The 16,256-nt window shown below is 33.6% G+C and overlaps 1 protein-coding gene across 1 annotated transcript in view; it reads right to left on the bottom strand.

Annotated features, from left to right (window-relative positions):
* The window catches only part of LOC128235917 (uncharacterized), an 88,092-nt gene that overhangs the window by 19,261 nt on the left and 52,575 nt on the right, over positions 1 to 16,256 (bottom strand). The window lies entirely within an intron of this gene.

Below are 16,256 nucleotides of genomic sequence, written 5' to 3'. Positions count from 1 at the left end.
GAACACATGTATCTGTTCCTCTCTTTTCCCCATTTCTTATATTAGTAACTTACCTTATGACGATTAACTACGATTATATAAATACATTAAATTCTGTCAACTATTGAAATTAACATTTCTTTTTTTGACAGAATGGTCTCTTTTTATCAAAATGTTAATCTGGTAAATAGAAGCGGTCCTGGTCACTTATTTTCTATGAAAGAATACTTTATTTATCCATTGTTTTTTTTTTCTTATTCCATCCATGAATTATGTTTCTTTAGATATTTGTCGCCATTTGATTAAATGTTAAATTCCCCACAGGTCGGTTTGCCATGTATCTGATGCAGTTTATTTTACCTTATGGGTAATAATTCGATGTCAAGGCGGGCGCCTGTCGGATGATTTAATTCTTGTTGACAGCTAAGTAAAGGTATTTGTTGTGCTTTGAACCTAGTATGTATTCTATTCAAAATGTTGTTTTTGCTACTAAGATGTGCAAATCGAGTGAATACTCCATACAGTCCGGATTTTTACCATGTCTCCAAAAAAGTATATCAATCTATCGATATATACAGTCAATTATGTACATCATTGGACAAAAAGAATGTACATGTATTGTTTTGCGGTATTTGTAAAGCTTTTGAAAGAGTCTAGCACAAAGAAATAATGTTTAAACTAAACAGAATTGGCGGAACGTTTTCAACTCTCAGCTCTGTCGTGAAGTTCTCTTAACTCATCGTAATAACCCTTATCGTTATGCTGTAAATGTCCCGGGAAAGAGATAGAATAACACGTAAAAAACGCAAAATATAGGACATAGTAAGGGAATGATGGTGGGTGGTAAACCTGTGACCCCTAGCACATGGAGATAAGCCTCAACAGACTTCTTAAACCGGCTCAAGAGGCATGGAAATGCAATTTTTGTTGCCCATAATAGGGGGCTATTTTCCAGTCATAATTTCAGCATATACTAGCGTTCATTCTTTGCTGGAAAATAAACAGGGATTTATTGATTCATTGAACATTTACAGGATGGTGTTTCAGGATATTTTCCGCGAGGTTCTTGGTATTGAATACAAGGCCTGTATTGCTGAAATATGTGAAGAGTTTAGTTAGCCTTATTTCAAAAGTTTTGAATGATCAAGTTGATAAATAATGTGCCTGAAGATAGTTTTACAGCTAATGCTGCACACTAGATATTTTATAAAGTAAAGAAAGTGCTAATAACATGCCAATTATATCAAGATTGGCTGCCTTTGGTGTAATAAAAACAGCAATGTCGGAAAATATGGCTGGGTCTTGGCTGAATGTTCCACATTTGATTTTGATTATGAACGAGCTGGAGAAGATGGAATTTTAAGCACATTTACAATGAATAATTCTTAAAGACAACCACGCGACCAAATGCCGAAGAACTCTGGAAGTTTTTGTTCCAAAACATTCACAATGTTTAATGCTAAATAAGGCTTGAATACAACTGTTAAAGAGCAAATTGAATGGACTTTTCATATTTATTGTTCCCGTGTTATAGAAAAGACAATAACTAAAATTATATCACACTTCTTCCATTATTTCATGTCTTAATGAATTTCCCTCGATGGTGCTTGGTTGCTGTGTTTTGAAGCCGGTAAAAGTATTTTCAAACCTACTATAGTTTTGCTTCCACCAGGTTGGTTTAAATACTATAGTCGAACTTAATTTATTAAGCAAAATGCTTATTTTGGAAGCAATCAAATAACATTGATATGTAACTACGATTAAGGTTATATTTTAGCCCTTTTATTAGCTGTAAAAATGTACGGTTAATTGACTTTTTGTATATTTTCTAAACAAAACTACATGGCAAACTATCAATCATAAATTATCTTTTAAATTGTTCTGCAAACATCATAGAAATGATTTTAAATAATTTTACCAGTGGTTCTTATATTTAACTCATTTATAAATTTAGTAAAATTGCTTTAAAAGCTATTTTCTGAAAAGTTGTCAATGAAACATTTTCTTCCTGTAAACTTATGCTTATTTTTATTTTCAACTTCTGTTTTTGTGATACCGATTAGAATAAAGCCAAAACATAAACTTGTTGTTCTGTATTGTTTAGGGGATGAACACAATAAAACACAACCTTTTTTTATTCATGGTCACTTAATCTTAAGTTGGATATAAGTCCCATAGTGTACCATTATTGTAACTATGTTGATGGTTTAAGATTTCTTTAAAAATGTGTATTACATGACTTATACCTTAATACGTATCTAAGTGGCTAAACTACAGAATGAATCATAATTGTTCATCCGTAGCCTAATGGCTAAACTACCGGATCAAACATAACTGTACATACGTAGCTTTGTGTCTTAACCACAGGATCAATCATAATTGTTCATACGTTGCCTAGTGGCTTAACCACAATATTGATTGAGACATTACTTATTGGCAAAACCACATGGTTCACCATAACTATACACTTTTCCGTACGTAGCCAAGTAGCTTAGTCACATGATTTATAAAAATTATTCATACGTAGCCGAGTGTCCTAACCATAGGGTTAATAATAACCGTCCGTTAGAAAATGTTGAAACATACTGTAATTCATGGGGAGTAAAAATAAACGTCGGCAAAACTAAAGCAATGACATTTGAAAACGGCAGATCAACGCACAAAGATTTATCAATTTATAACAGACGAACTGAAGTTGTTCAATCATTTAAGTACTTTGGTATACATCTATTCAAAAATGGAAATTTCCTAAGATCTCAAAAACTAATCAAACAACCTGCTTTATTCTCGTTTCATAAAATGTTCTAAATTGTTGACACAACTGAATAACCTTTATCACAAAATATAAATTATTTGATATATTAATGGGATCGATAGTATATTTTTGTTCTGAGATATGGGGATTCCATCCAGTCACGGAATACAAATAAATACACACAAGATTAATAAGAAGCATGTTAGGTGTAGAAAATCTACTAATCTATTAGCCGGAGAACTGGGCAGAGCTCCATTATCTGTCTATCGGAAGTATAACATGATAAAATACTGGAAAAATGTTTTAAAAGAGTCTTCTATAGTATAAGATATACAAATCACTTAAGAACGATGATAACAACAATAAAACTATTGGGTCTCTCAAGTAAAATTCACCCTAAATGAACATGGTTTTAGTTACGTTTGGCAAGAGGAAGAAATTGATAACCATCGTATTGAGTTGATCCGAGAAATATTGTTTGATAATTATTACCAAAAACGGTTCTCTGAAGTTAACAACAACTTAAAATTAACCAGTTATGCTCTGAACAAACACACATTCAAAAAAGAAATTTATATTGACTCTATATCTGAAAAACATTTTAAATATATTTTGGCCAATTTTCGAACATCATCACACCAGTTGGCAATTGAAACTGGAATATATAAAAACACCCCCACAAATTAAAGATTTTGTAAGTCCTGCAACATGAACTTCATCGAATCGGAATACCACATTCTTCTAATGTGCCCAAAAACAAAGAACTAAGGATTATATTGTTTAAAAAATAGTTTTGCCATTGGCCAACAATAAAGAAATTTAACATTCTTTTGAGTTCAAAATCAATGTAACTTTTTTATGATATTTCAAAATTCCTATTTTTGCAAATTAAGTTAGAATATCATAAAAAAACGTCTTTCAAAAAATTAAACCTAGGAACTACTTTTATATAACATCGTTAACATTGTATGCTCTTGAAAATGTCTTGATACTGTTCTATTCTACTCATTTGATTGTATCATTCTGTTGCATGCAATAAACTTTGAAACTGAAACAGATTTCAGTTAAACGCATTCCATTGAATAGATGATAATAGTTTGTTTCAATGTAAGATCGTTATAAAGTTCACCGAGTTAACTCAAGAAGTTGTATTTCACGAGTGACACACCAATGAGTGAAATATTTATTTTTATTGTTGACGAAGTGCAATGTATTGCACAGACACTGAAACAACATTTTTTTTTATTTGCGCCAAACAGTAGTATTGCAGCCTTTAGCGGCATTTTATTATAAAAGACGAGTAGAACTGTATGCGTACGCTACTTCATTTCGGAAAGAAGTCGTTGATATTGGTTTTCCAAAATATGCGTGCGGCGATGATAGATTTGGAATGCAGAAAAGGCTTAACTTTAAAAACATTGAAAAATATTTAATTGATATTTTCAATGTTTGAAACAGTGAAATTTCATATTTATTTCACTAATCTATCTCTAAAAAAACTAACTTACTCATAAAAGAAAAGTGCCATAACTTTTGTAAGACAAAGTTAAATGTAACCAGTGTGAAGGTTTTAAATTCCTCATGCTTAGAAATATTCCTATAAATTTTGATGTGTGTATTATCAATACTTGTTGAGCTACTACGACACAAAATGTTATGACGGTTTGTGACGGGATGGAAAAAACGGATTTTTTTTTATCTCAGATATAACTTTATATGGGTATAAAAACATCAGAGTTTCCAACAGCAGAAACCTCTCCATGAAAACATCAAAATGCGTAATTCGCATTTCAGCATTATTTGGCCTGGTAAGAGAGTGAAAGGCATAACTATGTATCAGTTGTGTACAGTGTTGATTTCAAATGGTCGAGATGCCCGACAAACCCTTAAATTCAATATTGATGCCGGAGACTTGAGATGTATGACAGACGCTTGAACACAATGTTGATTCCAAAGGGTTGAGATGAGTGGCAGACCCTTGAATACACTGTTGACTCCAGAGAGTCGAGATGGGGGGGGGGGCAGACCCTTGAATCCACTTTTGATTTCAGAGAATCGAGATGTATGACAGACGCTTGAATACAATGTTGATTCCAAAGGGTTGAGATGACGTGCATACCCTTGAATACACTGATGACTCCAGAGAGTCGAGATGAAGGACAGACCCTTGAATACACTCTTGATTTCACAGAGTGGAGATTTAGGACTGATCATTGAATACACTGGTCTTTGTAGAGAATCATGTTATAGGACAGACCCGATGGAGGCAAAAGTTGTATTCAGGAAGTGTTTACCGAAATACTTAAACTAATTGCACTTGTAAAACTTCCTTGCTTCAATAATGGGTTTACGAAGATTATGTTTTCCCAATGTTAAAGCCCTGATAATGTACATGTACACAACGATATGAAAACTATATGTTAGCAATTCTTAAATTTACAACCTCTGTAAAATGTTTTTTTACGTTTCATGTATTTAATAAATAGCATATATGTGTGCAAACATTTGTTCGATGAATAAAACGTCCAGTAAATATATTTGGCGAAAGCAATCCAAAAATAAAAACAAACATTTTCTGTTAAAAACACTCAGCTTTAAAATAACATTAACGTACGAGCTGGTTCCAGATCAACTTCAGTGTTTTACCTGGTAAATTGTTACAATACGAGACGAATATTCCTGTTCAAGGCCATTCTTTACGCACGCAGATTGAAAATAATATTGGTTAGAATGATCAGCTTTCACTTTGAATATGTATATTTTCTTATTGTTACGAATTTTAAGAAAGAAACACATCGGTAATTGTCAGTATCAACTATGTAGTAATTCCATATTTTATAAATAGTGAAGAAAAAGCATCTATTTAAAACATAACATCAGATATAGCAGAAGGAAACATAATTCAAGGGTTCAAAGGTTAAAGGTGCCAACTTCCAATTTCAACATTTGGAGAATTACGGACAAAACGAAAATATTAGAATCCTTTCTATTGCCGTTAAGTCTTTGGTCTTATTTTTCCTAGTCTAGTAACTAGAATGACTATTGCTTGTCATGTTGTGAACGTTAGAAGACAAGGTATACAGTAAAAAACATTATGTTTGCACTTTTGTAAGGAGACAAATGCTATAAGATGAAAATGTGTTAAGGTAAAAGGTGCTAAATGTAGTTGGCACTGTTCAAATTAATTTCTGCAAGAAATAAAAGGTGCCAAGTGCAGATAGCACCTTTTACCGCTATGATTATTTCAATATGATAATTGCAAAAAACATGTTGAATTAAAGAGCACTGCTGTTTCGATGAGTTATGACAAACGTTAATTTATTCATCAATACTGACTGACCAGTCTGCCCACTCGTTCCCTCCATCTGCACAAGTTAATGATATTTGATTGATTTTTAAAATTGTTAAGGTACGTGCGCAGTTATGAACATAGTTTTAAGACAACACACACTTTATTGTTTTTAGACCATTAAGTATATAATAACTAATCATAAAATAATGATAAAACAATTGTTATCAAATAATTAAAGATCAGGAGTATGCCTAAATTCAATTCAATAGTTTATTGCCTCCAATAATGAAGATAGGAAAATACATATGTAATACACGAAACACATACAAAGAGATTTGGTGAATAAACATGCATATATATATATATATATATATATATATATATATATATATATATATATATATATATATACAAATTCAACCTTTGGGACATTTTGCCTATTTGAACAACCTTTGGAAGACATTATCATTACATGCTATATATCCTATAATAATATATCCTTTGCATATTCCTTCATAAAATATGCATAAATAAATGTAGTAAAGCATAATTAATGATGTTTTTTTCCCAAAATACTAGCCATCGAGAATATACAATTTTTGACTGTCGCCTAAAGGTAAAGCGCCGGATGTTCATGAAAAAGTACAACCTTTGGGAGAAGTACCCCAAATGTTGTACTGTATATGTCGCCGAAAGGTTCAATATTATATATAATGTAATTTGACTACTTAACTCAGCCGGTAGAGTGGTCTGAATGTCTCGCGGGAGACCCTGTCGAAAGTTTTAGTCCTACTGACAACGTTAAGATGCCAGTTCGGTAACCATGATTTATGTAGCCATCTCCTCAATCCTTTCAATATATTGTAAAATTATTATTTCTTGCATTTTATTTGCTGTGTTCATAACAATATTTGAAGCTAATTTTAATTTAAAGTCGGGCTAGGTTGTGATCTTACTCTCACACTAAGACGAAGATTTATGAACCTTAATAAACAATAACAACAAAATCTATGCCATTATTAATAAACCACATACATGTTGTTTGTCCAATGGCATGCTCTATTGCCGTTTTCATCATAGCATTACACTTGTAAAAAAGCAGCATTGTTTGCAATTATGACTGGGTTGCTGAATTGCTTTAATCACCAGTTGGTGTGTAAGCTTCTTTAAACTCGCACTCGGGCCTTGCCCATTCGACGAGTGCTCTGGTAAGAGTGTTAGTTATTTAAAATAATTCGAGAATGGTGCACAGACACAATAAAACCCTGGTTTGAGACAATCCAATTCTTTGACGTGCCGCAAAATATAGAACTGTCACACGGAACCCCGATTAACGTCCATCCCGGAAGATGATTAGTATATTAGTGTTGCGGTTGGGAATAGAAACTGGATTGACTAGTGTGACACAAGACCACGGAACCACCCGGAAAACGTTGACAAGCTATTAACCGTGTATTTTGGTATTTTCTCCCTATATATGGCGATACCGATGAGCAATGCGATGGTTGTCGGAATAAATCCTCCGGCGGGATTATGTATGCCAAAAACGTGCCCTGGTATCCAAACGCGTAGTTAGCAGCTAGCCTATTTCATTTTCGTGAGCTGATAGAACATCAATAATTATGAAACGGGTATACAAATTACAAGTTATTATAACTATATGCAAAATGCAGCATGAATGACTCATTTAAGTAATAGTTTAATACGAAAAGTTGCAATTGTTGTGTATGATGTCCACATCCTGTTATGCCAATGCCAAAACGATTGTCTGATGGAGGGTCAGACATCGACGGCCCTATACTTGGAGGAAGAATTGGCGATTGGATTTTAAATATGTCTCTGGTGTAATGCTGTCTGCGATTGCATACGTTTTCTTCTCAGACTTAAACAGACGTGTCGTTGCAAACCCACTGTTCCTATACTTTAAATAACAAATATAAACCACTCTTTGCTAATATGTACCGTTATGGCATTCCTTAAAACACCTAGTGCACGTGCGTTTTTCAAAATCATTTCAGAACTGAGAAAAGAGTGAAATCTATATACATTGTTAATTAATTATGTTTTCAATTTGAAAAAAAAAAACTGAAATGCTATGAATATATGTAAGTTTCATTCGTATCTGTTTGATTGTTAAACCAATCGAAATAATTATGTGAGGCTTTTTTCCAAGAAAATAATGAGTGCAAAACAAATCAGTAACGTATTATTTCACTTGAGAAACAACCACCAGAAACCATATAGTAAAATTACACTAAGAGAAATGATTTGTTCTAATGAATGTAGTGCAGTTAATCTCTCCAAAAAGATTTAAAGGTGCACTTGACAATTATTCTTGAATATTTGATACGGTATAAAAGCGGTTACAGCAGGCGAGAAAATGCACAATATAAGATAAGAAGGTACAACACTCGCCCCAGGCGGTAGGTCCTGACTCGAGGCCAAGACGATGGATTCAAGTAAAAAACGGTTAGTGGCAATATCAATTTGATATTCAATCTAGGGAATGTTCGTGTGTCGCTTTGTTTAAATGGGGTATAGAAGGGGTTTACATACTTAATTATTATACGGCTCCAGACATTAATTAAGTAGAATTGTATTTTAAACATTGGCATAACACATGTAAATGGGGGGTAGACGATGTATAACAAATATAAGATATTTTGAACGTTTGAGATTCAAAGATTCATTTAAATATGTATCAAAATGAATCTAGGAACAATTTAATTTATTCAAAAATGGTTCTTATATAGTTTTCCCATCAATTTATAGAAATTATTCCAATTACAAATCGAACTTCAGTTTTCCAGACATACTCATTCGTTTCACGATGTCTCTCCCAGAGTCCGACTGCAAATATTAATTGTTCAGATATTAAGAATGTGTTCATTGGTTGCACGACACCTAGTTTAGTTTAAACTCTTTTTACTAATTTGTGGGATTATATTGTTCCTGAAACAATTCTTAGTCAGTAAAACCTTTAAAATTGGTTATTTTGTTTTGTATTCGAATAACAAGGGACCACATAAATCCGCTGGCGACTTTTGGACACCAAATAACTGGGGGTTGACGTTTGCACTTAAACCCAGGTTATGGTTACACCATAGAAGTTGAGACAACCGTTGAAGTATAAAAAACCCGAAAAGAATGAGGTCACAGGAGCGGAATTTTATACAGGATAATGAGGCCTAAATTGAAATTGATTCGACTTTTTTTATTGAAATCCCTGTAACGGAAAAAGATTTATCACAAGTTTAGAAAAGTCCTAGGTACACACAGAACATAATGCTTGACAAACCTATTGACTATTTGACATAAGATTTTGTTTTATTTTGACTGACGAAGAGGTGTATCACTGTTATATTATTGAAATGCATTTACTGCATATTTTAAAGACTAATTAACACATAACAAACACTTTGCAAACACGTCCTAGCGGTAAATGCACAGTTGTGTTTATGTAAGGTTTATTCGTGTTTCTTAACATGACTTTTACCTCAATTATACACCAATGATATATCTAAATCAATACGTTGAATATATAACTGAGTCGGAAATAAAAACGTTTGTTTTATAATTATCAAGGTTTAAACGAAATCCTTATTTAATTTACATGGAAAAGAACTTTCATGTGAAATACGTTTAAGCGACATACAATATACATGGATTTTTATTACTTCTTCAGGAAGGATCGCATAAGATCATATCGTTATTTACATGAAGCTTACAAAGGCCATTTTTCCTGCAAAAAAATAGAGGGAAGAACAGAACAATAACACTAACATAATTTTACGGAATATTTACATTTGTTTGAATTGTATTCATAATCTTTTTAAGTTCTTAACCAGACGACTTACACTGAGCAGAGATTATCGGTTGAAAATTTAAAACAATTTGCACTTTTGGGACATATAAATTTGCATAGGTCCTTAAGTACGAATGTCCTGAAAATCTTGTGACAAGCATATCATCAACTTTTATGTATTTACGTCAATCTTTGATTTCGCATAACTTGACGTAAGAACGTGAAGGATTCTGTATTTAAGACACAGCCGTTTCATTCATTGGCAGGTATATTGTCCTTAAGTCTATAATAAATTCATATAGTGTACTAGATGCCATATTTTCTAAATCGAACAACTTATAGAATATTCAGTGTTTCACATATATTTTACTGTTTGAAATTATGGAATAAAACGAAAAGGACTTTATGGACTTATGCATGGCATAAAGAACGATATATTAATCAGCTTTTAACACTACTGAGCCCGGTAAACAAACACTTATTATTTCAATTATTTTGATGATCTATTATCCACGCTGTGGTGACAAAAAAAATAAAAATATTTTCTGTTTTCGTTTTTACATGATAGGATGAGGTATTTCAGAGTATGATTTTACATATCGGTCTAACCATAAACAATTAAATACATGTCACCACAAAAACATAACGTCAAATGAATAAACGCATCAAGAAAAAAAATATCGGAAAAAAATGTATATATTATAAACAATTTTTCAATTCTTCTCATTTAAAGCTTGTACACAACCATTGTACTAATAGAAGTCCAGAATGATACATGGTTTATGCTATGCAAGTTGATGGTAAGCTTCGGGTCCAAGTACATTGTAGGTTTTTGACCCAAGCCTAATTCATTCAATAAAAACTATTCAAATACAGAAAATAAATTATATCCAGTGAAAAGGAGCATATACTGAACTAGGGGCGACATGTTTATGTCTAGATAGTCAAGTATGGGTAATAATTACCTCCTACTTGAATACTGGACGAAACGTCCTGATCTCAGAACACTCTCTTGCCAATGAACTGTCCGCGAGTCTTACTCATCCTTTAAAAATATCAAAGTTACCGTACTCTAGCTTTTACATTTTTAAGACACGCATGCTATCCAATTTCTAAATTACAACAAGTCAAGACCAATGAAAAAAAAACATATCCAAAATTCAGGGCTGTGGGACCACATATTTCATTCATCGTAGAGTCCGCGGTTACTCATTTGGCAATTTTCCCACAAACAAATGGGATTAACCCATCCCCTTGGCCTCAGAAATATGTTTCAGTCACACTTGGTGCTGTGACGGAGTCAAGCAATAGCGCAGCCTCTATAGAGTGCGGGGAGACCTTATAAACTCAACAACGGCAATAATACACGCCAAGTGGCGACATGTCAAGCCCGCTAAATAAGCTTCAGACACGGTCAGAATATTTTCCATGTTATTGCAACACAGACATACATGGAGTTCAACAGTAGGACGAAAACTATTTATATCTAGTATGATATATTATTTGGTAACGATCAACTTGGAAAATTTAAAAAAAACCTCGAACATCTCAAATTATTGTGTACTCAATTAATTAATGTTTCAATAGTACTGTTTCAAATGTTGACCTCTCCGTGTTACCTTCAGGCCTGGCTGATGTGTGTGCTACGTCGCCTTATAAATGTGAAACCGTTTTGAAAATCCTACTATGTATGATCAATACAGCCAGGACAATGTTTTCTCAGGATCGATTGATGTACTTACGTTTTGTTGAAAATCCTTGTATACACGGTAAAGTTTCAACCCGGAATAAGTTCAGTCAAAATAAGTTCTATCAACAGTATTCATTTTGATATTTAACATGTATTGTGTCCTTGACATTTGACGTACAAATCATTGCTGTGCGTTCATACCGCTTGTAGGCTCGTACTTAGGCGGGATTCCGATCGTTCAAACTTCATAAACAGACAGAAAAAGGTACATATATTATCACTACGAAATCGTGGCTTAATAAAATCAATCTTTATTAACAGAATTATCAAATCACTATTGAACCCACGGACAAATCCCGCCAAATATTAGATACTGCGATGACCGTGATAGTATGCAACTGACTGGTATGTTTTGCCTATTAACCGAAAACAGTAATCTAATATCTACAGCGTGCTTAAAAGATAAAAGAGACATTTAGAAACGTTTAAAATTATAAACATATATATATGTTATAGCACCATTACTGATGATAACATTATACTGAAAATAATTCATCTATGCCATATTCTAACATGGCACATACTACTCTTACTGAAAATATATTTTTCGATCCCTAAACTTTACTGTTAGGCAGAGATAAAATATAAATGTCATGCGTAGGCAATTAAAAAGGCAATTCACTTCTATGTCCTTTTACAGTAAAATGTGTTTACACCTCAGAGGAATAATGAACCCGCAAAAACAAAAACAACCAAAAGTAAATAAAAAGCAAAAAAACCCACAAAAAATCAAATGCGATAACATTAAATGTAAAAACCTGTATGCAAAACTATATTCTTTTTTAACACAGTGGCTTTTCGGTAAAATTTTCTGATCCTAAACAAAACTTTACTTTTAGGCAGAGGTAAAATATTCATGTCATGCGTAGGCAATTAAAAAGGCAATTTACTTCTATGTCCTTTAATAATAACAAATGCGATAACAGTAAATATAAAAACCCGTATGCAGAACTGTATTCTTTTCAAACACAGTAAATTTCGTCATCTGGTAAAATAATTTCATGTCTCCCAAAGGTTGTTGCGATGTTACCCAAAGGTCGGATTGTGTTAAACGTTTCGGACACTATATTAAATCATTTTCTTGCTCGACATATGCTACGGGTAACCAATGTCGCATGTGTCAGGTTCAAACATGCAATTTGCATTTTTGTAATGTTATATGAAGTTACAAGAATATGACCTCACCCTACAGTTTGTGGTCCAAGTAGGCTTATAACAGGTCAAAACAAGTCCTGAATTGTGCACAAAGTGACCCCGGTTTCTGCTTGATGCCCTTATAAATACATATTAGGGACATAATATGCACGAAGTGAACAGATAAGGATGTTGCACAATTTGTCGCCCTAGTAAACGTATAAGCTAGAATTGCTAGTCCTTAGCTGAATTTATAGCTATCTCCGCCTACTGGCTATTGTCCTAATAGGCACATGAGAGGGAAATTCTAGTCCGAGCTGAACATTTACTGCTTCCGGCCACTGGTTGTCGCCCTAATAGGCACATCAGAGGAAATTTCCAGTCCTTGACGAAAACCTTTATGTTTATAATAATATATCATTTGGTTACGAACAACTTTGAAAAGCAAAAAAAATCGAACCTCTTAATTTATTATGTACTTAGTTATTTAATGTATCAACAGTACTATTTAACTGTTGACCTCTGAGTGTTACCTTAGGAACTGGCTGATGTGTGCACCACGTCCCCTCATAATGATGAACCTTCATGGCAAACACTTGGGGCTGTGACGGAGTCAAGCAATAGCGCAGCCTCTATAGAGTGCGGGGAGACCTTATAAACTCAACAACGGCAATAATACACGCCAAGTGGCGACATGTCAAGCCCGCTAAATAAGCTTCAGACACAGTCAGAATATTTTCCATGTTATTGCAACACAGACATACATGGAGTTCAACAGTAGGACGAAAACTATTTATATCTAGTATGATATATTATTTGGTAACGATCAACTTGGAAAATTTAAAAAAAACTCGGACATCTCAAATTATTGTGTACTCAATTAATTAATGTTTCAATAGTACTGTTTCAAATGTTGACCTCTCTGTGTTACCTTCAGGCCTGGCTGATGTGTGTGCTACGTCGCCTTATAAATGTGAAACCGTTTTGAAAATCCTACTATGTATGATCAATACAGCCAGGACAATGTTTTCTCAGGATCGATTGATGTACTTACGTTTTGTTGAAAATCCTTGTATACATGGTAAAGTTTCAACCCGGAATAAGTTCAGTCAAAATAAGTTCTATCAACAGTATTCATTTTGATATTTAACTTGTATTGTGTCCTTGACATTTGACGTACAAATCATTGCTGTGCGTTCATACCGCTTGTAGGCTCGTACTTAGGCGGGATTCGGATCGTTCAAACTTCATAAACAGACAGAAAAAGGTACATACATTATCACTACGAAATCGTGGCTTAATAAAATCAATCTTTATTAACAGAATTATCAAATCACTATTGAACCCACGGACAAATCCCGCCAAATATTAGATACTGCGATGACCGTGATAATATGCAACTGACTGGTATGTTTTGCCTATTAACCGAAAACAGTAATCTAATATCTACAGCGTGCTTAAAAGATAAAAGAGACATTTAGAAACGTTTAAAATTATAAACATATATATATGTTATAGCACCATTACTGATGATAACATTTTACTGAAAATAATTCATCTATGCCATATTCTAACATGGCACATACTACTCTTACTGAAAATATATTTTTCGATCCCTAAACTTTACTGTTAGGCAGAGATAAAATATAAATGTCATGCGTAGGCAATTAAAAAGGCAATTCACTTCTATGTCCTTTTACAGTAAAATGTGTTTACACCTCAGAGGAATAATGAACCCGCAAAAACAAAAACAACCAAAAGTAAATAAAAAGCAAAAAAAACCCACAAAAAATCAAATGCGATAACATTAAATGTAAAAACCTGTATGCAAAACTATATTCTTTTTTTAACACAGTGGCTTTTCGGTAAAATATTCTGATCCTAAACAAAACTTTACTTTTAGGCAGAGGTAAAATATTCATGTCATGCGTAGGCAATTAAAAAGGCAATTTACTTCTATGTCCTTTAATAATAACAAATGCGATAACAGTAAATATAAAAACCCGTATGCAGAACTGTATTCTTTTCAAACACAGTAAATTTCGTCATCTGGTAAAATAATTTCATGTCTCCCAAAGGTTGTTGCGATGTTACCCAAAGGTCGGATTGTGTTAAACGTTTCGGACACTATATTAAATCATTTTCTTGCTCGACATATGCTACGGGTAACCAATGTCGCATGTGTCAGGTTCAAACATGCAATTTGCATTTTTGTAATGTTATATGAAGTTACAAGAATATGACCTCACCCTACAGTTTGTGGTCCAAGTAGGCTTATAACAGGTCAAAACAAGTCCTGAATTGTGCACAAAGTGACCCCGGTTTCTGCTTGATGCCCTTAATACATATTAGGGACATATATATGCACGAAGTGAACAGATAAGGATGTTGCACAATTTGTCGCCCTAGTAAACGTATAAGCTAGAATTGCTAGTCCTTAGCTGAATTTATAGCTATCTCCGCCTACTGGCTATTGTCCTAATAGGCACATGAGAGGGAAATTCCAGTCCGAGCTGAACATTTACTGCTTCCGGCCACTGGTTGTCGCCCTAATAGGCACATCAGAGGAAATTTCCAGTCCTAGACGAAAACCTTTATGTTTATAATAATATATCATTTGGTTACGAACAACTTTGAAAAGCAAAAAAATCGAACCTCTTAATTTATTATGTACTTAGTTATTTAATGTATCAACAGTACTATTTAACTGTTGACCTCTGAGTGTTACCTTAGGAACTGGCTGATGTGTGCACCACGTCCCCTCATAATGATGAACCTTCATGGCAAAGCCGTTTCTGAAATCCTATTATGAAATATCAAAATACTGCCAGGACAATGGTCGGTCAGGATGGATGGATGTACTCACGTTTTGTTGAAACTCATAGAATGCATTGTTCATCCCGGACTAGCTTCAGTCTAAATAAGTTCTATCAACAGTGTTAGTTTTGATATTTAACCTGCAAGTGTTTCCTAGACATTTGACGAACACATCTGTGTTTATGCGCTAAGGGCTTTATGGTGATCCTTTATACTTGGTTAAGATACAGTTTGGGTGGAAGCACTTACAAACTTTTACCCACTCAGTGATCTTTTTCAATATCATTATTTAACATAACACAAACGCTGAGGTACCAGTCATTCAATATGTATGCGTTTCAAGCCTTTGGATATACGGTTACAATCCTGTTATCAGTCATTAATATTTTCCGTAAATGCATTAATTAGTGGGTTGTTAAATATAATTCTCTCAATATTCATCTTTGTTATACATGTGTATGGATTGAATTTGAATGAGAGTGTCAATTTTAGGAAAAAGAACTATTGCTGTGCGTTCATACGGTATGTAGGTTCGTATGTAGGCGCGCGCCCTATTTTTCAAACTGCATAAACCGACAGAAAAAGGGTACATACATTATCACTAAGAAATTGTTGCGTAATAAAACCTATCTGTATTAATTAGACCATTCAAAAGCAACAGTTCTTCAAATCCGCTATTCTACGATCATCGTTATTATCAAATCACTATTGAACTCTCAGACGA

The sequence above is a fragment of the Mya arenaria genome, chromosome 5, assembly GCF_026914265.1.
Source record: "Mya arenaria isolate MELC-2E11 chromosome 5, ASM2691426v1".
Classification (NCBI taxonomy): Eukaryota; Metazoa; Mollusca; class Bivalvia; order Myida; family Myidae; genus Mya; species Mya arenaria.
Note: the sequence above shows the minus strand (reverse complement) of the source record. Positions and strands in the feature narration are given on the sequence as shown.